The 24,432-nt window shown below is 36.9% G+C and overlaps 1 long non-coding RNA gene across 1 annotated transcript; it reads right to left on the bottom strand.

The window, feature by feature from the left end:
• Positions 1-672: 672 nt before the first annotated feature.
• LOC114404617 lies at positions 673-17,652 on the bottom strand. Its single transcript, XR_003665057.1, has 3 exons — positions 16,555-17,652; positions 13,959-14,071; positions 673-778 (listed from the first exon to the last, which is right to left on the bottom strand). It is a non-coding gene; the product is annotated as an uncharacterized LOC114404617 (long non-coding RNA).
• Positions 17,653-24,432: the final 6,780 nt, after the last annotated feature.

The following is a 24,432-nucleotide window of genomic DNA, read 5'->3' as shown; positions in this document are numbered from 1 at the left end:
CCGCAAGACCTCAATTTCCTTCAAGTGCTCCTCTTTTTCTTTTAGCAAGTGTGTCTCAGCTGAGATCTTCTCAGAAGCAACTGTTTGTAATCTTTTTATTCCAGCTTCTCGAAAACGTAGTCTCATCTTCAAACTTTGTATGTCATCTTCTCTTTGTCTCACCTAAAATCATCCCATATTTTCAATCATTTAATTCATCACAAAAACATCAAGAATTATCATTATTGATAAATCAACAAAAAACAGTGATTATAAATTAAAACATTGAAAATACTAGAATGGAGCTCTATGACAACAAACTAAATTGATAGGTGTTTCTCATATATAATTATAAAAAACTACTTATAGGTCAAAACTTGTTTATTCTCTCCCTCATTAATCAATCATTCAAAACTGATAACAAAACAATAAGAAATATATGGCTTTTCAAAGATACCAGCTTCATGGACGCTTGAATTTCATCTCTTAGTGCCTGTAATTCCATCTCTTTGTCCTTTTCCCTTCTAAAGGCCCCAACAAGGGCAATGTCATAGTCCTTTTTTCTACAAAAAAGAGAAAGATGCTTATCAGTAAACAAGGTTATGGGAGATTGAATGATTTGTTGGACACAAATAAATATCAACCTGAGATATCTTTTAACAGAGGTTAATGGAGTGAATGATCCTTGCACACCCCTCCACTTGAAGGATCCAGGAGAACCTGGGAAGTTGACAACTAAAATGTCATTATCCTGAATTTCTCCTCCACCAACTAGACCACGCAAACGGGATACTTCTTTCTGAAACCCCAAAAAAAGTTACAGTACAAACCAGGCAATTTAGTAATTTAGTAGATATCAAGGCAGAAATACAAGTTGTAGGAAGCTTTTCCACTTCCCTATAAACAGTAGGTGAAAAGTAAAAGTAAACTCTTGGCCAATGTACTTTTCTAACAAGAAATTAAGTATTAGGTAATTATGTACAAAGACTCCAATTAAATCAATTAATATTCTTGTAAATTGATGATGGCATGAAAAACCACCCTCAATACTGATGCAGAGCATTTGACCCCATAACTGGTATAGTAGGATAGTAGATAGTGGAATAACCACTATTATGAAATTTATAGATATAAATTAAGTAATTTATATTACATTAATGCTAAAAAATTATAAAAGTTACACAATTAGTAGTTGAACTAGTAAAGTGATATTCACTTATACTCAAATTATATAATAACATTACACACTATCAGTAATAGACATTCCATTCACAAGTTTTGTACCATTATATTACGTTCAAAATTAAGTTCACACATGACATTATTTACAACAGTGTTATTTAGCCGCTTGAAATAGTATTGTAAAATGGCGTTGTCTGAGTAAATTCTTTTTATTTACAAAAATCAAAACCTGTCTGACTAGTTTTTAGTAGTTACAGTTTATATTTGCAGTTTTTTTTGGTATTGGTTCAGTTTATTCTTTATTAGTCCTTTCATATATTCAAGTCATTAGTCTAACTTTAGAACATATCTCAGCGGGTCTATCAGTGTATCTATATTTGTCAAGTAGACAAACACATATTCCTTTTCAAGTAAGTATGCCATCATGGGGTCCTTCATTTTACGAAAACCATGTGTGCCCCTACGTATTTCCCAATTTATCATATCATTAAATGTGGTGGATAGGTTTATTGTTAAAAAAAATTATACATATACAGCAAGGCCTGATATGAAACATGCAAAAATAGACCTCTGAAATTTGAAGTCAACCATGTGCTGAATTCAAGGTTATTAAAACTGGGGAAGAACCTTACAATTGAGAAGAAATTATAGAAGCAAACATTAGTGAGCCACTTGCAATTTAATTCTTTATAATATGAAGTTGATTGCCGCAAATTATTTTCTACATATTACACAAATGTTTGTCATATATGCGGTTGATTGACGAAAGTCTTATTATTTTTCAGGCTGAATCAGGCACCAAAGAATCACCAAAGAACTCTTTTAATTATTTGCAGGTGTGTTTATTGTTTGTAGTAATAGTTTAAAATATGTTTTTTAAATTTCACAAATGAGAAACATGTATGATGCCTGAAAACATGTATGCGTTTAATGCCTTGATATTCATGCGGTGTAATTGTTCTTTTGAGCTGTCTAGTATGATGTTTATTATGTCATACAATTACCAGAGTACCACAGGTACTATAGGTACAAGTATAGTTTAAACACAATTGTGGTTCAAAAGATGAAATTAGAGGATGGTATTGTGGACCAGCTACAGCCCATAACTTAAGTACATGTATGCTGCACCTCTTGGAAGAGGTCTCAACATTTACCCTTCCTTTGTTGTTTTTTTTCCCGGGAAAAATCAAATATATTATGTATAAAATTCAGTACTAGGTGTACTGAAGTAGGCTACAATAAATCTCTTCATCTCCGCCTTTTATTTCCTTACCCGACCATCCCCATAACATGTATTGCAAGCTGTTCAAATTTCTCCAGTCCCCTTGCATGCGGAGCATGTCATTGACCGCTGGAAGATGGCTAATGGAGTTCTCGTTGATGAGACAACCCGGTCTTGACCTCCACAACTGCTACATACGGATGGTGTAGTCCCTGGTTTAGCCCCTGAACCATTGCAAGTTCGACAGCTATCTAATCGGCGTATCTCTATCTATTTTTCTATGCGAAAAACTGCTTCTTTAAAGTTGAAAACAAGACTGTAATACTCATGTTTAGAATCATTTGCTCCATTCCAAGAACCTCTGGAACCTCTGCCACAATAATTGCCCTCAAACAATGATTCGAACAGATGTAATGGATTGCCCCAACACCCAACAAAAATTTTCAATAATAGTGTCAAGAGCGCTAACAAACCCTACATGTAAGACTTAAGGGGAAAAAACACCCTAAGGCTTTTTTTTTTTTGGAAGGCAAATTGTATAATATATTAATAAGATAAGCACAAACAGTACAAGAGGTACTGAAAGAGATAATACAAAGCACCTCTGGTGCTGCCTCCCAAATATAAAACCCAAAGAACTCACCAAAAAGTTCAAAACCACATAGATTAACCAAAGTGATCCTTTATATTAGAGGACCAGTGATTAAAGCTAGTGTTGAATCCTTTCTCCCTAGCTTTTAGCCAAGACCAAGCTGAAAAATGAAGCTGAATTTGAATTGCACCACTTTCGTCATTCAATTTCGATGCTGTCGTTTCTGCAGTTTTTGTTGAAAAATGCCAAATCCCTTGAAACAGCCATGCACCATTTGACTTGTTAGCATTGTTGGTCCAACTAACTGCACTTGCTATTGTGTTTTGTAATGCAGCGTTTTGTACAAACGGTGCAGTGCTGCTGTGTTTTCTACTGCAATTGGTGCTCTATGCTTGTGATGCATGTCAAGTAATCCCTAAGCCACTAACGTTTTACATAGAAGGCGTAACATGGATCGAAGTTGGATGAACGCATCACGTATCACTGAAGAGTACGAGAATGGTGTTGAAGAGTTTTTGCAGTTTGCTCAAAGTAAAGCGGAACCTATGTGGGGGAAATTTTTTTGTCCATGTGTGAAGTGTGCAAATGGGAGACGCCAAACAATTGATGACATAAGAACTCATCTTATTTGTGAGGGAATAATTCGTAGCTACACAAAGTGGATATGGCATGGGGAATCCCTCGATACAGCTGACATGTCACAGCCTGACGATGTTACTGCAGCCAGTGGAAATCCTATAGAAGAAATGATTCGCGATCTTGGGCAAGAGGGGTTTGAAGAGGCACATGCAGCGTTGTATGACAACATAGAAGTTGATTCAAAAATGCCTTTGTATTCCGGCTGCACATCTTTCACAAAGTTGTCTGCTGTGTTAGCTCTAGTTAACTTGAAGGCCCAATTTGGGTGGAGTGACAAGAGTTTTAGTGAGTTGCTGATGTTGTTGAAAACAATTCTTCCTGCTGATAACGTGTTGCCAAAGAATCACTACGAAGCAAAGAAGATTTTATGTCCAGTTGGGATGCAGTACGAAAAAATTCATGCATGTTGTAATGACTGCATTTTGTACAGAGGTGAATTTGCTGAACTACATGACTGCCCTGTGTGCGGGGTTTCAAGGTACAAAACGAGCAACGGAGATTCTACTGTACTAGTATCTGCCGCCAACCGCCGTCCAGCGAAGGTGTGTTGGTATCTCCCAATAATACGAAGGTTTAAGTGGTTGTTTGCTAATGGGGAAGATGCAAAAAACCTTATGTGGCATGCAAATACCAAAAAATCAGATGGATTGATGCGACATCCTGCAGATAGCCCGCAATGGAAGGAAATTGATCGTCTATATCCTGACTTTGGGGCCGAGCCTAGAAATTTAAGGCTTGGTCTTGCAACAGACGGAATGAACCCATTTGGAACATTAACTACTAACCATAGCTCATGGCCCATTTTGCTGTTCATTTATAATCTCCCTCCGTGGTTGTGCATGAAGCGAAAGTATGTTATGCTGAGTATGATGATAGCTGGTCCAAGACAACCAGGTAATGATATCGACGTATATCTAAGACCTTTAATTGACGATTTGCGGAAATTGTGGGATGAAGGGGTTGATGTATGGGACGCAAATTTGCAGCATGCTTTCAAGTTGCATGCAATGGTTTTTTGTACCATAAATGACTTTCCAGCCTACGGAAATTTAAGTGGATATAGTGTCAAAGGACATCACGCATGTCCTATATGTGAGCAAAATACAAGTTTCCGCCAACTTAAACATGGAAAGAAGACTGTCTATACTAGGCACCGAAGATTTCTCAAACAGTTTCATCCGTATCGACGATTGAAGAAGGCATTCGATGGAACTCAAGAACATGAAACCGCGCCAATTCCATTAACTGGTGATGAAGTATATCAGCGGGTCAAGGATGTCGAAAATATGTTCGGCAAGTCCCCAAAAAAACCATCATCCATTTCAAACATGTGGAAAAAGAAGTCTATTTTCTTTGATCTTGCGTACTGGTCCGATCATCATGTTAGGCATTGTATAGACGTGATGCATGTCGAGAAAAATGTTTGTGATTCTTTAATTGGGACCCTCCTAAACATGAAAGGCAAGACAAAGGATGGTTTCAAGTGTCGTCAAGACTTGGTTGACATGGGTATACGTCAGGTTTTGCATCCTATCTCAAAAGGTACCAGGATATATCTGCCCCCAGCCTGTTATACAATGTCAACAGCTGAAAAGAGAAGTTTTTGTGAATGCTTGCGTAATATGAAAGTCCCACAAGGCTACTCTTCAAACATCAAGAGTCTTGTGTCTGTGAATGAGCTTAAGTTGGTTGGCTTGAAATCGCATGATTGTCATGTGTTAATGCAACAACTTTTGCCTGTTGCAATCCGCGGAACATTGCCTGAGAAGGTCCGTGTTGCAATCAGTCGCTTGTGTTTCATTTTTAATGCTATATGTGCGAAGGTCATTGACCCTAAACAGTTGGATGCTTTGGAAGATGAGGTTGCCATTGTCCTTTGTCAAATGGAGATGTTTTTCCCTCCTTCATTTTTTGACATTATGGTACACTTAGTTGTTCATCTGGTAAGGGAAATAAGGTCTTGTGGTCCTGTGTATTTTAGATGGATGTATCCAGTTGAGCGGTACATGAAGGTCTTAAAGGGTTATACGAAGAATCGACATCGACCAGAGGCCTCAATAGTGGAAAGATACGTTGCTGAAGAATGCATTGAGTTTGCCTCACAGTACATTGACTCATTGAAACCTGTTGGTGTTCCTGCATCCCGGCATGAGCAGCCAAAAGCCGGAAAGGGTACTCGTGGATACAATGTTGTGACAATGACTAGACATGACGTGTCACAAGCACATTTGTATATATTAAACAACACAACAGAGGTGTTTCCGTACATTGAGGCTCACAAAAAACATGTTAGAGATAGTCACCCCAAAATGAACATGATGAGGGTATTGCAAGAGCACAACAAAACTTTCATAAATTGGTTTAGACAAACAATAGTTGCTGATAAAACTGTTTCCAGAAGACTGACATTGTTAGCCATTGGCCCAAATCTGAATGTCCCTACATGGAAGGGGTATGACATTAACAATTATTCATTCTACACAAAGTCCCAAGATGATAAAAGTTCGGTACAAAACAGCGGGGTCTGTGTTGATGCTGATTCGGATCACTTTTGCAGTACATCGGACAACAACCCCATTCGAGCATCCATGTCTTACTTTGGTGTCATTCAAGAAATTTGGGAGGTTGATTATACAGCATTTAGAGTGCCTGTTTTTAAGTGTCAGTGGGTCAACGGGACAACGGGTGTGTTTCAAGATCCATTGGGATTTACTTTGGTAGACCTTAGTAAGGTGGCATATATGGAGGAACCTTTCATTATGGCAGCACAAGCCAGACAAGTTTTCTATGTACAAGATCCATGTAATTCAAGATTGTGTGTGGTTCTGCAAGGAAGACCAAGTGGAATGAATTACCATAACGATGAGTCAACCCTTGACATTGCTCAAATGTCTGGTTTTTCGAAACAATTGCCTTCAATGAATGAAGCTGATGAAGTGGATGATGGACATGCAAATCGTGTAGATCATGATGAAGGTCTATGGGAAAACATTCCTACAGGCTGAGTGCGAAAGTAATGCTTTGTTTAATGTGTAAATATAATGATTATTTTACTAGTACGCCTTTGCTTTGTTTAATGTGTAAATATAATGATTATTTTACTAGTACGCCTTTGCTGTGGTTAATTTGTAAATCTGAAGATTAATATTAATTGTGTATTTTTTTTACAGGATCATGGCCACAGATCCGACGTCTCCCCCGCAGTCCGATGGTCAATCAGAGGCGACTTCCAAGAGGAGTAGAACAACGACACGGTTGAGAACATTGACATTAAGAACCGTGGATCAGCCCAGACCGGCAGTTTATGTGGATCCCGCTACCGGGAGAGCATCGGGACCGATGCGTGAAAAGTTCCACAGCTACCTAGGCATAGTGGCGCGAGAAAAGGTTCCCATTATCCACAATAATTGGAAAGACGTACCTGAAACGCTAAAAGACATAGTGTGGAATGACATTCTAGTAAGTCCTTCATACCAAATAGTATATTTGAATTACCCATCAATTTTTCTGTTAAAAACATATTTGTGCATATATCAAATATTTGTCCTTTATAATCTCTACACGTGTTTGCTGCCCTTTATTTTAAATGACTTGTCCTTTATTTGAATAGTTGATTTGATATCGTAGACTCCCATATTTGTAAAGAACGACACAAGGGCAGTTTTTATTTTAAATATGAATATTAGTTACTTAGATGAGGTAGAGAACAAATATTGGCAGATCAAAGATACAGAACATAACAAATCATGTGTATAATAACTTCACAAATTTAAATTGATAACTAAACCACGTGGATGAAACATGTATATGCTAATTATGTAATACCAATGAAATAAGGAACAATGTCAAAAATTCTAAAACAGTAGTAGTAGACACTGTTTTGCTAAAATATCAGCAACTTTGATTTGCTTTCTTGAACAGTAGTAGTAGACAGTCTATTATTAACTAATTTTGTTTATATAAGCAGAATTTACGCAAGTAATTTTATTTGAATAAGGTAAATGTTTCTGTAAAGTGTTCTTTATACGTGGAAGATGGATCAGTATTGATTGAGTAATGTAGGAATTGATTCATGAAATGAAAAAGATAAAGAGTGACAAATGGTTGAATTGGGAAATAAGTGGATAGTAAAATGGGTGTACTTGTGTGTGTTTTATAGTGGTCCAAACATCCACTACTAGCGGTGGAACATGTTGAGATAAGTCTGGGAAGGAAGAATAGCACCTTCTAATGCTAATCTCTAAAGGCATTTTTGCCCCACATCAATCCTCAATCACTGGTACAATCCTTGACATTATGCAATAGTGTCAAATTTAAGGTATCACTTCTTACCTTTTACTCTTTTGCCATATTTCAATTTCAAGGCAACGTTAAACGTTAAATATTTCCTACCAGATTTCCTGCTTTCACTCTGTGTTTTCGCAAAGAAATATTAAAATGTGACATGAACTTGGTTGTTTTCACGGTTTTTTATACAAATCTTTGAAGGTCACAAATAAACTGTACAGAAGATGATAATTATTCAGGAAAATGGGAAATAAAAAACCAAAATATTGTTAAGGTTTGTACCAGCAGGCAGAAGTTATTTCCTTGTTTATTGTGGCATGCACATTGTCAACAACTTTAACATAAAATAGATGAAGATTTATATTACACTTGCAAGTCTTTAGTTATTTCGTTGTTTAATTAAATGTCACAAGCCTCAAGTCTTTAGTTCAAAACCTGCAACATCCAAAAAAAAGCTACAGTTGCAAGTGAGGGGAAGGGACAGAACAAAGCTTGTCAATTAACTCTTTTTTTTTTTTTGGAAGGCTGAAAATATATATATATTATTAATAAGATGACCAGTACCAGTGGTACCAGAAAAAGAGATTACAAAGCACCAAGGTGCTACCCTCCAAAAAACAACAACAAACAGCCAACCAGCAACCAGATCCACCCCCACTAAGCAACGAAAGTGGATATATTAGAGGACCAATGGTTGAAACTAGTACTAAAATCTTTATCCTTAGCCTTTATCCAAGACCAAGCTAGATAAATAGCATAGTCCATGACTTTACAAGGATCAAAAGGTTTTCCTTGGAAAATCAGTTGATTCCTATGCTGCCATATAGAGCACGTTAAGGCAATCCACCACCCACACCTTGTAGTATAATTCACATTTGTCCCAAACCCATCACAGAATTGATAGAAGTGGTGAACAGGATTAATGGAAAGTGGACCTGCTCCCCGAACCCAGCTCAGAGATTCCCACCACAGTCCAATTGTCTTTTTACAGTTAAAGAACAAATGAGCTGCATCTTCTTGCACACAATCACATAAGGAGCACGTGGTTGCCTGAGTAAAAACATTTCTTCTTAAGAGGTTGACCTTCGTAGGGAGTCTATTCTTCAGAAGTCTCCAACAGAAAATGACTGCCCGAGGGGGAATATGCAGCTGCCAAATTGTCTTAAAGATCTTGTCTTCAGAATTTACTGAGCTGGTATTCATACATAAACTATAAGCTGACCTAGTGGTGTACTGTCCATTAGGTTCAGGCAACCATATCATATTATCCTTGACCTGGCTTTGAATAGGCACATTGCTGATCTCCTCCAAAAACTGAACAGCCATTTGACTTTCATGATCAAATAGGTTCCTCCTCCACCTCAAGTCCCAGCACTAGCTATTATTGTTAAAATGGCCCATTTGTGACATGAGAGCCTTTTGTTGTCTACTTATGAGAAAAAGCTGGTTGTACTTCTGCTGTAGGGTGTATTGTTCCCCTAGCCAATTGTCAGACCAGAATTTGATATTTTCCCCACACCCAACCTTCCAAGACAAGTTCTCTTTAAAAATACTGCAGTCCAACTGATGATACAAGCTTCTAATGTCTCTCCACCAATGAGAATAGGCCCTTCTGTCTCTATTATATTGAAATTCTGACCAGCCACCATATTTAGAGGTTAAAACTCTAACCCATAGCTGATGCTGATCAGATGCAAAAGCCCATAACCATCTACCCAACAAAGCTAAGTTGAATTTGGAGATATCCTTTATCCCCAGTCCCCCATCAGACTTAGGCAAACAAATATCATCCCATTTCACCCAAGGGATTTTTTTTATGATCAATGTCTCCACCCCACAGAAAATTCCTTTGAAGGGATATCAGCTTTTTGACAACCTTTTGAGGTATTTTAAAGAAAGAAAGGAGATAAATTGGGAGGGCATTGAGGACAGAATTTATCAGAGTAATCTTCCCCGCCATGGATATAATTTTCTGAGCCCATTTGGCTAATCTTGATGTGAATTTAGTGACAATAGGATCCCACACCAGCTGACTTGAGGGATTATCCCCAATGGGTATGCCAAGATAGAGGAAAGGATACTCCAGCTGCCGGCAGTGCAGGGTGTTAGCTGCTTCCAAAGCCCAATTGACACCACCACCAATAATCCCAAACTGACTTTTAGCAAAATTAATCTTTAAACCAGAAACTAGTTCATATCCTCTTAATAAGGCCTTAATAACAAGAATGTTGTCCCACACAGCCTCTCCAACAAAAACAGTATCATCAGCATACTGTAAAATGTTGATAGGTTCCTTCGTCAACAAAAACTGGCTATAATTTTATACATACAACCTATCAAGGATATAGGCCTATAATCATTGAAGGACTGAGGATGATTCATTTTAGGAATCAATGCCACAAAGGAAGCATTACTTCCATTAGGAAAGCTGCCATTGACATAGAACTCATCTACAAATCTTCTAAACTCTGGGCTCATGATATCCCAAAATTTTTTGATCTCCCAGAATTTTATTTTATCTTTTGAGCCTTTCCGTGTCCAGCCCATGAGTCCTCCCATAATTTTATTTTATCCCCGCATCCCACCCTCCAAGTAGTGCCATCTTGGAGGATAGAATTCATCTGTTGGTCATGTGTAACCTCCATTAAGTCTTTCCACCAACCTGACTCATTATTCCTTCTACTGCCTTCCACCAATGATCTCCATCCACCATACTTGGAATGCAGTATCTTGGACCATAACTTGTTACTTTGCTGAAGCATATCCCACCTCCATTTTCCAAGTAGTTCCTTGTTGAAAGCCCTTATGATTTCTGCTGGAAAAACCTGTTTGATTTTGATTTGATTTTTTGCAGAAAACAAAGAGGGGAACGAGCAACAATTTGAAGGTTGTACATTCAGGAACTAAAGAATTCAAAATAGCTAGTAATAAGAGGGATTTGTTTTTGGGATTTACTGAGCATTAAGAGGGGCTACGCAAGAAGCTTGCACTTGAGGAGGGAAGGAAATTTGCAGCTAATGAACAACTTTGTTAACTATTTGTCCTTTCAGACTTTTGCTGTTTCTTTTTGTTAATATGTAAATCACAATAGTATAAGGCTATGGCGTAAAACATGGTCTATATTTACTTCTAAGATTGTTAGGGGTAAAAAAGACCATGTCCATAAGCCATAGCCTTATACTATTTATATTTACATATTAGCAAAATAAACAGTCAAATCTGCACGACAAATAGTTAAGAAAGTTGTTCATTAGCTGCAAATATGCTTCCCTCCTCAAGTGCAAGCTTCTTGCGTAGCCCCTCTTGGTGCTCAGAAAATCCCAAAAACAAATCCCTCTTATTACTAGCTATTTTGAATTCTTTAGTTCCTGAATGTACAACCTTCAAATTGTTGCTCGTTCCCCTCTTTGTTTTCTGCAAGAAAGAAAATCAATATCAAACAATTCAGGCTGAATTGTTATCGTTATTATTACTCGAACCATAACGAATAACAACTAAACAAGTCTCTCTTATTCAAATGGAAATGGATGTTGTTCCACTAGCATCATCAGCTTTGGAACAGGATTTTGGTCTCCAAATACCATGGTTGGAGGGGATTAGATCAAGGGCCTAAAAAGCACTATTTTTCTACTTGGTGGGATGACCTAAGAGCCATCATCCAACACCAGAGTATGAATCCTCCTCTTAACCAAATTTGCTGGAAGGTGGGTAGGGGAGATCAGTTCCTCTTTTGGGAAGATCCTTGGGCTGATGAGGGGACTCCCTTAAAAGACCAATTCCCTGAACTTTTCAGAATTTCTTCCCAAAGACTTTGTAGGCTGGGAGACGTGGGGTTTTGCTCTGAAAATGAGTGGGTCTGGAACCTTTCTTGGAGAAGACATGTATTTCATAATGAGATGGAGACAGCTTCAAAATTTATTGATCAAATATCAGCAATTAAGCTTAACATCAATCTGCAGGACACATGGACATGGAGAGCTGAACCTAATGGGAATTTATCTACTAAAACTGCATATCAAGTTATCAAATCTGAGCAATTTTATGAAGGCCAGCACCTGGGTTTTCAGCAACTTTGGGAGATTAAAATTCCTCCTAAAGCCTTAACTTTTGCTTGGAGATTGTTATGGGATAGACTCCCTACTAAGGACAATTTAATTAAGAGACAAATCCTCATTGACAATGGCCTTTGTCCCTTCTGGCATAGCCAACCTGAATCCGCTTCTCATTTGTTCTTCTCATGTGCTAAGGTTTTGCCTCTCTGGTGGGATTTCTTTTATTGGGTGAAGGAAGATAGGGTCATCCATTGTAGGCCCATCGATAACTTCCTCCAGCATCATCCTTTAGCAGGATCAAAGAGGTCTAATAGAAGATGGAAGATGTGGTGGATAGCAGTTACAAATACAATCTGGAAGTTCAGAAATGAGTTGATTTTTCATAATCAACCCTTCGATATCTCTAAGCTGGCTGATTCAACTCTTTTTCTCATGTGGACTTGGCTGTGGGGTTGGGAAAGGGACTTCAAGGTTCCTTTCCAGTGGTGGTCTTCAGCAATGCGTCTAGTATTTAATTAATGTTTTCATTGTAGGGCAGGGTGGGGGCTTGTTGTTTTTTGTTTGTTTTTGTTCCTGCTTGTACAGGATCCCTTACTTTTTATGTTGTAGTACCTCTGGTACTTTTTTAGTAATATAAATTATCTTTGCATTTAAAAAAAAAAAAAACTTACTTTTATAAATATTAATAAATTTATAATAAGACAATTTTTTAACATGTGCCTGCAGTTATATAATACCGTGATATGTATTTATGTGTATGAACATACAATCATTAATGCATAATTAAGAATTAGACCTGGGCTGCAATGATATTATTGTAGAGGATATCAACATATATATGGGTGCTTTATTGTGATATTATTCAATATATCTGTTTTTTTTTTATGTTCTGCCAGTGCTATGTCTAGTATTATCTATTTTCATATCTAGGATGCTATTCTAGATAGACAGAAATGTAATGCAATTAGTTTGGTAGTGCACACATTAGTAGAGATTTGTTTAGATACAGACCATAGTGATATTCTGTTAGATAACCCATAGTGGAATAGTTAGTTACTTAGTGGCATTAGTTCGTCATGTAGGAAAAGAAGGAGACTGCACCTGCAACTAATTAAGCCCATTAAGGATGGGTTTTGGTTATGAATTGTAGACCAGCAACTGCATATAAATAGGAATAACTGTAAAGCGCTTTATATTGTATGGATTTTAATAATTCTGAAGTTGGGTGGGTTTGAAGCAAATTTAAGTACAGCCCCGATGTGCTTGGGTGTATTGTTAGATACCCTGTTATGCCCTGTTATGGTTCAAATTTTTTGATTTTCCATTAGTATAGTAGTTTGTAAAGTTTCCTTTTCAAATCATTTTCCCCAAGGGCAACATATCCCAATTCATTCATATCTTTCAATAATTTCTGTCTACAATTATTTAATATGCTGAAACAATATTATGCCACCATCAGCTGGAAATACCAAATTAACACACATTACAACAGAATCAAAGATAAAATTAGATTTATTTAGCCACTTTAGAAAAGCTACATATGGATCAAACTATATGCAATGCACTAATTTGGTAAATGAAACTCAGAGTAAGCAAAAAAGCCTAGGACCCACCAATTGAATACATAAAACCAGCCGATCCACCACACCACATACAAACCCCAGGGCAAATTTAAGCATGCTGACTTAAACCAGTTTGTGCAATATTAGTAGACTATTGAACACCTCTACTACAATATGTCCACAAAAGAATTGAAACAAGATCACAATGTATTCATTAATTCATCTCCTTTTCAAAGACACACAGTTGCTTTCTAGTTTTTTATAATGCAGTCAATCATTAAAACTAACTATAGAATATGGCAAGTGACTGCTCATGAAATACAGGGGATAACATAGCAAGTCAACAAGAAGATGCTACAGTATCAACAACAGGGGTACACCAACCAAACAAAGAGGTGCAATTAGTGAGTAAAACTAAAAAGAGGATTGTCAGTCCCACGTACCTAAAAGACTTGGTTTGAAGGTCTGAAGCCCTGCACTCGTGTCAATGAAATGGAAATGCTGCAAGGATTTGGTGCTAGTAATTAGGGAACAACAATAACGAGTTGCTGATAGTCTGAAATGACAAAAGACAAATTCTGTTATGACAATTTCAGTTTACATATACCATTACTTGTTCAATTTATGTTCAAATTAATAGAAATAAGAGTTAATTGGAGTCTAAATTGGTTGAATCTTGTTTAGCTTTGACTTTTACGATTAAGCTTTGAAAAATTTTGTTATTTCTTTTGGCTCTTACTCTTGTCAACATTCTTTCATCCCTTGCAAATGATATTTTCATTTATTACAGCTTCATACATTTATATCATATAGAGTTAAAGTGTTGGACAATATGTTGTTGAATCATCTATTTACTTGCTATTTGAGTACATGGTGTATGACTTGAATGATATTTTTGTTTCGCTGCCTAATAAGCGGACTTGTTTTAAAAAGCACGATCTTCAAATGGGAAAGTTAGATATGAATGTAGGTATAAAATCCGTTGATGTTCGTCGGTCTTGCCGTGCTAATCGCTTGTAAATCAGACATTAAAAAAGATAAATTTTCTTCCTAGTCATTTGTCATATATCATATTGGCTAAAGTTTTGACAGTTTCTGCGAAGGCTGAACCATGTTCTTAACAAACCATGAAAACAAGTTTTGATAGGAATTCATACTTTAAGGCAATAACTGTTATCAGTTTAACAAAATTTTTTATTACATTTATTATTTCTTCAATTTGGATGTTAAATTTGAAGGCTGTCATTGCATGCTAAACTTACATTATATGCTGATTGCATGCTTTTGCTTTACTGGGTGTATTGTGGCAGAACATTATCATTGACTACTTGTTAATTGCTAGTATTGTATAATGATATACATCTGGCTGCCTTTAACCCTTTATTTTGACTAATGTATTTATGTAGGCAAAGTTTGATATCGGAGAAGCTACGAAGGTGAAGACGAAGGTTATGTCAACAGTAGCGACGAGATGGCGGCAATTTAAGTCCACATTGACTAGCAAATTTGTGTTTGCTAAGAGTGAAGGTCAACAAACACAGGATGTTGTGACAAAATATGGACTAGATCCTGAAGCATGGAAACAATTTGAAGAAACCCGGCTCACACCTAACTGGGAGGTTAGTTGAATCTGTTTATGGTAACTTAAAATGAATATTTGTTTACCAATTTGATTATTTAAATTTGGAAAAAATCTCCGCAATTATGTATGTCACATTACAGGGTATTAGGAAACGAGCACAATCAATTCAAAAACACAATGACTGCCCCCACGTACTTTCACGTGGGGGATATGATTTGCTGGAGAAGAAATTGTTAGACCAGAAACGAAAAAGGATACAAGAGGAAGCATTGTTGAGTGAAAATGCAGCAAGCCTTGATGAACCCCCATCTCCAATAAAAAGACATGTTAAGTGGAAGGTTGCTCGGACCAGGGCTGTTGGCAATATGACATCTGAGTCCGCACAGGAAATTGCAGATAAAATAGTAGGTTCACCAATATGTTGCAATGTTCATATGTTTAAGTATTTTGAGTAGAACAATGACTGCACGTGGTGTATTTTTGTGTCACTTGTTTTGTGTAGGACTCCTTAGAAGAGCAGGTAACGCAGGGCTCGTTTGTACCCCATGGTCGGCAAGACATTCTGAACACTGCGATTGGCCGACCTGAGCATGGGGGTCGCGTTCGGGCAGCAGGCTCAGGTGTCACTATTACTCAGTACTACGGAAGGGCATCAAGGACATGCAGCAGCTCATCCACATCCATCAGCCAACAACAACTAGATGAAGTTGTTGCAAGGCTTAGGGAAGACATGACTGGGCAGATTAGGGAAGAATTGAGGACTCAAATTAAGGAAGAATTGAGGACTCAGCTAGAAGAGGAAAATAAGAGGAGCTTGGAAATAATGACCAATGCATTGAAAGAGGCTATTAAAAAAGAGTTGTCAAATAAAGGATCCCCAGAGCTACTCCAAATTCAGCCGGACATACAACAAGTAGCTGCGCGTGTCAGCACACAGGGAAGTAATGTTGTTACCAATGTCCAGGCTTCACAAGAACATCATGCTGATGCCATACCATTGATGGGACTGTATGTGCAGCTTAAGGATGGTACAACAAGGTTTGTAGAAATATTACCTTACTTACAATTTAATCGGACTTTTGTTTTTTCTTGCAGCTGTAATTGTTGGGTTTGGTTTGTGTTTTGTTCATCGTTTAGTTTCTGTTTTATATGCATTAATTTTTGCTTTGTTTATGGTTCATTTAAGGTTGGTGGCCATGGGGAAAATAATGGAGGGGGATTCAGTCATACACACAGTGGCATATGCAGATGATGTTGTCAGGGTAAGTGTAGAAACAGTTATTGATCCTGAGGCTGAGGTCCCCTATGCCACGTCAGAAATACAATATGTGAAGCAGGCCGTCGATACATTTGTAGCTTGGCCCACACACCTTGTGAAAGCTGTATTAGATGAGGTAACATGTTTGATTTGACATACATAAAGTAAAACATTGAGACATTACAGTACAAATACTCACCCACTTTCATTAACCATGTAGGTTCCACAAAGTATTCCACACAACGAGGATGCACATGTGCCGAAGCCGACTAATGTGGACGCAGATGATCCGTTGCGTGGATTGATAAAGTATAGTTTCGATATTTACGACAACCCACTTGAAATCAACTTTGATGGGAGCTTTCTTGGAATTGTAGATGCATCTGCATCGATATTCATTACATATTCAGATGTTAGTGAAATAATAGCAGGAGACAAAAGTCTGAACATATCTGTCATACAATTATGGTTAATGTAAGTCAAATCCTTCATTTATTTATTCGTCATTCATTCTATATCATGATCCACTACAATACTTTCAAATCATGTGAATAGGTATATTCATGAGTGGAGTCAGATATTCAGTCAAGGTTTCATGTATGCATTCCTTGAGCCACAGTCGTTGGTTTGTTCAAAGGAAAGACGCAGCGAATGCGAACAATATCTTCTAAGATGGCTTAAGGAATCTGACCGAGAGGTGTACATTGGACCTTACTTCCATCAGTAAGTGTTATTTAACAAACATACTTCAAATGATGTTTGGGTGTATACGTATCTAATGTGCATCACATGCAGGGCACATTGGCAACTCGTAGTTTTGTGTCCTAGGCAACATGTTGTTGTTTGGTTCTGTTCCTTGCGTAGGAAACCTGATATGCATATCAAAGCTACAATTAATAGGTTATCTCATACCATATAAATTTTTACAAGCCTTCTTTAATGGGCATTATTGATTGACATGTTGTATATGTGTTGATGTGGTTTTTTAAAAGCAGTGTAATGACGAAATTGAAGACGACCTTGTCTCCTGAAACTAAGGCAGTTGCACCTAAGTGGATTGAAGTAAAGGTTAGTCAGCTATGTACCATGCGTTATTGTTGTCTAGGTAAGTCATGAAATTATGTAATGTATACGATGTTCAAATGTTTTCCATATGTAGAGTCACGTTCAAACCGGCTGTTATGAATGTGGATATTATGTAATGCATTGGATCTGGAACATCATAGCCAGCGACATAAAGAGTGACTGGTCCATGGTATGCATAAACTTCAGTGCAATTGGAACTGAATTTTTATATTTGCAGTACTAGCTTACAATTATGAATACTTGTAGTGGTTTGCTAATGACACACCGTTGGACATCGACATGATCACCACAATTCGAAAAAAATGGGCAACATTTTTTTTAAAGATGGCAATAAGTAAAAACGGCTAATGATGGCGTAGGAGTATTTCTTTTTTCCTGTATTTGAGACAATTGTTATGTTATTTTACACAGCGGCTATTTTATTTTCGGTCATGCTACTGTGATTCATAATGAATGACAAATCCTATAATGGTGATTGCGTGCAATGGTTTTCTGTTCATATAATTGTAGTAATATATTGTCTTTACCCCCTTCTACTGCATTGCATCTGCATTTGATTACCACAGCAACAATTAAGTGCAGCTATAGTACCACCAAGCTTGGCACTACAGCAGTTAACTGAACAAATGAAGTGTCCACAGTCATTGGATGGTTGCCTGGTAGAGGTACATGTTATAAACTAATAAGATTTCCTGCGTGTTAGGTATAATTATTAAGAAGAGGCACTATATATATAGACTTTTATATATAAAGCTTATTAGAGTTTTAACACACTCTCCACTGTTGGTCCTCAATTTATTGAGAATTATAAAATCAGAATAATGACTCATCATATGAGTAGTTGGACCTGTCAAATTTGTGATTTTTAAGAAATTTGAGCCAACAAAAAAGAGTGTTCAAGAGAATGTGTTAGAGACAGTGTTGCTACCATTTCTCTGTTTAGGAATGGTGTTTGTAGTTATTAGTGAAAATAGAAATAGAAAATATTTTCCTTATGTCAAACAGGCTTCTGCATTACTATTTTTAGTTTTTACAACATTATGATAGATCATTATATATTTTTTCTTTCTCTAAAACAAATGATTTGTTTATTGTCTTGGGGTGGTGTATATAAAAACTGATCAACACATTTTACTTTTCTTTTTTTGCCTGTTCATTCCAATGTACAAATGATTGGCTTATGATGCAACAAAATCTAAATCAGGAACTAAGTAGCTCTTTTAATATAAAACATGTTTTCTTTATCTTTTACTTTTCTACAACATTCATGTCCCTTTCCCTTGATGTCTAGGCTGATGTGCTTGTTGATATATTGAAGATCTATTGAAGATTGTTGATATAATGCTCTCTCATCAGGTATGAAATTTTATAACATGTTCTGTTGGGTGTTTTGCTTCCTGGATTTTGTGATTTTCAGTGAATTTCATGTAAAAATAAGCTGATCTTGCAACTGATGGATAAATTGGTATAACCCAAATTACACTTTATGTTTATTTTTCCCATATAGTTTATTTTAGTTTATTTCCTAATATAATTATACTTTCTGCGTGAATGGTATAACCCAGTTTTGTAAGCAGGGCAACTAAAACAACGACGGTCGTTAGTCGACCCGTCTTTATAGCCTTATAAAACAATGACGGTCGTTAGTCGACTCGTCTTTATAGCGTTCTCCAACAACGACGGTCGTTACAAGACCCGTCTTTATACCTTCCTTCAACAATGACGGGTGTGCATAAGCCCGATGTTGAAATTTTTAAAAGCAACAACGGGTGCAACCTCCACCCGTCTTTATAGATTTCTGAAACAACGTCGGGCCCAAATCACACCCGACGTTGAAATCGATCCGAACAACAACGGTGCTCTTGAAAATCCGTCGTTGACTTATGTTATATAACGACTATTGTTAATTGCGCACTGACGTCGTCTTCTGACATTACAAAGACGGTGGTTGGGCTGACCGATGTCGTTGTTGTCGACTTACAACGGCATCTGTAACAAAGACGGTGGGAGGCTCGACGTAGATAGCTTAGTTTGACCGATGTAGAATCTGCTTTTTGTAGTAGTGTTTGGTCTTGAAAGTGTGTATATCAACACAATTTGTCGTCTCTGAAAATGTCAACGGCTAAGAATTTTCTACGAGCAATGATTCTTGAACACCTCACTTTTCTATAATTCATACTTAGAATTTCTTTGTATGTTTTATACATGTACTTTTCTCTCTTTTATCTTTGTCTCACATGGTCTCAAATTTTGGTATCCAAAAATCAATTTTGATTTTATCCTATCAAATTGTCAACTTTTAAACAATTTCATCCGTTATAAAGGATTAATCTGCATAGATAAATAGCTTCCAGGGACAAATTGTTACATTCAAACTATTCAGTATGGCCAAATTATATATTAATTCTAGCTTGTTTGTTTTCACTCAAGGGCAAGTGTTATTATGCATATGCAGATTTTATGAAGTAGCAATGCTCAAATATATGTGGTGGCTAGAAATTTTGGGAAGTTTAGAAGCTAAATTTTTGTCAGCAAATACAAACTACGGTGTATACTTCATCTTTAATTTTGAAAATCACGGATCAGAGTTCATATATTTAAATCAATACTTTCAACCTAGAACTTATGGGGATTTGGTTGTGTGCGAAGGAAATATAAACGGATATCGTAAAAGAGTTTGCCTAGACCCTCCTGGTGAGGAAGTGCATGAGAGAGAAGATGGATGGATGGAAGTCGAGATGGGAGAGTTTTTCAGTGAAGATCATGAAGATAACTTGGTGGGTTTTAAGCTATGGGATATGAACTCACAACTTACACGCTTTCTTGTAGTTGAAGGAGTAGAGTTCAGGCCCCAAAACATGTGATATGGAGAATCTTTCTGTATGTGTTTTAACTAGAGTTTGTGGATTTTATTGAGTGAAAGTGGGTTATTGAGTGAAAGGATTTATATTTCGAAACATTTATATATATGAAAAGTTTTTTTTTTAATAAGGTAAACAATAAAGTATGTTTTTTAATTTGTTCTTAATTTTTTTAAAATTTATTATTTTCGTTTTGAACTTTTTGGCTATGAATCTTAGTCTTTAAACTTTTATGCGGTCAAGTATTTTAGTTTTTTTTTGTCTATTTTAAATATTAATTGATGATCTGACGTTTGTTTTATTAGTATTTTATTTTGTTACATTTTAAAAGGTCTTAAACTTATTTAGGGTTAAAAGAAAAATAAAATTCACTAACTTCTAAATTCTAACAAAAGCATGGCAATATCTAGGATGAACCACTTAATTAAATATTTGTGGTCTATTATGGACCAACAATTTTTTACCATTATATATGTTAATAAAATATTAAATGACCAAGGTTAAACGTTTTATTATTCTTCAGTAACGTATGTTTTTGCTTTTTTATCGTATTATCTTCTTCTCTTCTCTAGTCACTATTGTATGCGTTGTGTGCCAGCAGTGGCGTTACATTTCTTTACTTCCCGTTCTTCTCATCTTTTGCCCTCTTCTTCCCTTCTCCTACGCCCGAACACTCCTCCCTCTCCAAACCCTAACCCTAACCCTTCATGTCTATTGAAAGAATCCCAAAACCCAACTTCTCTTCTTGGCACCTCCACCTTGTCCAACATCCGCTTCGTGCAACGCATGAGTATGCAAGGATTTTCTTCTTCAGCATCCAACAAATGAAGGGGAAAATAAAAGATAGAAAGCGCACCCAAAAAATGGCCACTCCATGTTTCGTTTATTGGCATTGTTAGTTATAGGGGATTACAATTAGTTTGTTAATTATTTTCTGTTAGAGTTTGGTAGTTATTTTCTGTTAGACATCTTGCTTATATATAAACTTCCATAGGATCTTTTCTGTATTAAGTTAACTCTTTTACTCATTTTCAATAATAGATTTCTTTCTCCTAATATTTTCCTTTTATCATAAGTTTCAATATGGTATCAGATTAGAGTAATCCACTCTACCATTGATCCAACCTGTTCTTCCTCCCACCATATTCTTGATTTGATTTTGCTGGTTCCTATGGCCACCCCAATCATCGATCCAAGTCAAGACCCAACTAACCCTCTTCACCTTCATCATTGAGATGGGCCTGGTGTCGTTTTCACATCTCAACCCCTTGATCACAAGAATTACACAAATTGGAGCAGAGCCATGCAGGTAGCGCTCTCTGTCAAGAACAAAACAACATTCATCGACGGCACCCTCCCGAAGCCTGACAAAGACACTCCTACCTATGCTGCTTGGACGCGTGCAAACAACGTTGTCATCTTGTGGCTCTATAATTCTGTCTCTAAGGATATCATCACCAACATCTTGTTTGCAAATACCGTGAAAGAAATTTGGGACGACTTAAAGACTTGGTTTTTGAGGAAAAATGGCCCCAGAATCTTCCAATTGAAGCGCCAACTCATGTCGTTGCAGCAAGGTACCGATGATATCAACACGTATCACACAAAACTTAAGTCTATTTGGGAAGAATTAACCGGTTACAAACCAACCTTCTCATGCACTTGTGGAGGTCTTCAACAAATCCACACTCACCATGAATTTGAGTATGTTATGTCATTCTTGATGGGCTTGAATGATTCTTTCTCTCAAATCCGAGGTCAGATTCTTCTCTCTAATCCTTTGCCTTCAATTGGTAATGTTTTCTCCCTAATTCTTCAAGAAGAAGCTAAAAGGGAAATTGTCGTCACTCACTCACCCACCAATTCTTTAGACAATATAGCTTTTCTGTTAATTATGTATCAAAGAACCAATATGAAAACACTAAAGGGAAATACATCAAGAAAGAAAGACCCAAATGTGCTCACTGTGATATGTTGGGGCACACGAAGGACAAATGCTACAAGCTTGTAGGTTACCCACCAAATTACTTCAAAAATCGTACCATCAACTCGGTGAATCAAGTACATGACACACCTGAAAGTTCACCTTTTGTTCAGGCACCAACTTTCACAGCTACTCAGTGTCAACAATTGATCTCTTTCTTAACCAATCATATGAAAATTGAAACCACAATTGATGCAGTAGCCACAAATGTTACATGTATCTGTATGAATGTTGCCTTCAATAATGATCACCACACTTGGATCATTGATACTGGGGCTACCTTTCACATTTGTTGTTTCAAAGAATTGTTTATTTCATATACTGCCACTTTCAACTCGCATGTCTTACTGCCTAATTCCACGAAAGTTAAAGTAGAAGGAATAGGCAGTATTAAGATTAATAAAGACATTTTCCTGCATAATGTTTTACTCATACCTACATTCAGATTTAATCTCCTCTCCCTTGTCACTCTTATCAATACTAATCCTTTTCGATTTATAATGGAACCCGACTCCTTTGTTTATAGGACCTCAAGACCTTGAGGAGGATTGACACTGCTAAACAAAAGCAAGGATTACTGGTTTTTGAGTTTTCCAAACACATTCTTTGTTCAAAATATGTGAATATATGTAATAATGTTTCATATGAAACCTGACATAGAAGATTAGGCCATATACCCATTCTTGTATACAAAATAATTGCTAATAAAATGGACCTTACTTCTGCAGATTCCAGTTATCATTGTAGCACTTGTCATATTGCCAACAAAATAGGTTCCTTTTCCCAAATCCCAATAAATTCAGTGAACATTGTTTTGACTTGATTCATGCTGACGTAAGGGGACCTTATAGGCACCTCACTCATGATGGTTTTAGTTACTTTTTAACTTTAGTTGATGATAAAAGTAGGTTCACATGAATATATATGCTTAAGAATAAATCTGATTGTATTACGGTCATACCTCAGTTCTTTTCCTATGTTGAGAATCAATTCAAAACTAGTATTAAGGCCTTTCGGTTTGATAATGCTAGAGAACTAGTTTTTAAAGATTTTTTCCTTCAAAAAGGTGTCTTACATCAATTTTCCTGTGTAGAGAGACCCCAATAGAGCAGCGTGGTAGAAAGAAAATACCTACATATATTAAACATTGCTAGGACTTTACTACATCAATCTAATGTTCTTATAAAAATGTGGGGAGAATGTGTTAAAACTATTGTCTTTCTAATGAATAGAACACCAAGTCCTATTTTTCAACACAAATCACCTTATGAAATTCTGCATCAATAACTACCTAACTATTCTGATTTCAGGACCTTTGGAACTCTATGTTATGCATCTACTCTTCTATCCACACGACACAAGTTCAATCCAAGAGCTACTGCAGCAGTTTGCATAGGTTATTCTCATGGATATAAAGGCTACAAGTTGTTAGACTTGACCATTCTCGAAACTTTCGTATCAAGGGACGTGAAGTTCTATGAACACATCTTTCCTTTCATAGACAAAGACTCTACAACAAGCTCCACTAATCCTCTCAGCCCTCACATCACTCCAGGCACTTGTGATGATCCTAACCCTACACACACACAACATCATCCTGACACTCAACCAAGCATACAAAACAGCCCTCAACCTAACCCATTTTCAGAATACCAACTCATAAGATAAACTAGACTATGTGGCCAAACCAAATACCTTACTGATTATCATTGTTACAATGTCACTATGGATTCCAAACCTCTATATCCTATCCAAAACTACATTAATTACTCAAAACTTATAGCACATCATACCCACTATATCTGTCAAATTTCTGAAAATCATGAACCATAGACTTACAAGCAAGCCATCAAGTTTCCTCACTGGAAACAAGCCATTCAAGATGAACTTACAGCCATGGATCTCAACAACACTTGGACCATCACTCAACTACCGCCCAACAAGAAACCGATCACCTGCAAATGGTTATTCAAATTGAAATTGAACTTTGATGGGACTATGGCAAAACACAAGGCAAGACTTGTAGCACGTGGTTTCACACAACAATATGGCCTAGATTTCCAAGAGACTTTTTCCCTTGTGGCTAAGATTACTACTCTCAGACTCCTTTTGTCTCTTGCTGCTTCCCAGCATTGGCACCTAGCTC

Source organism: Glycine soja, unplaced genomic scaffold, assembly GCF_004193775.1.
Source record: "Glycine soja cultivar W05 unplaced genomic scaffold, ASM419377v2 tig00104844_1_pilon, whole genome shotgun sequence".
Classification (NCBI taxonomy): domain Eukaryota; kingdom Viridiplantae; phylum Streptophyta; class Magnoliopsida; order Fabales; family Fabaceae; genus Glycine; species Glycine soja.
This window is presented reverse-complemented; position numbering and strand designations above follow the sequence as displayed.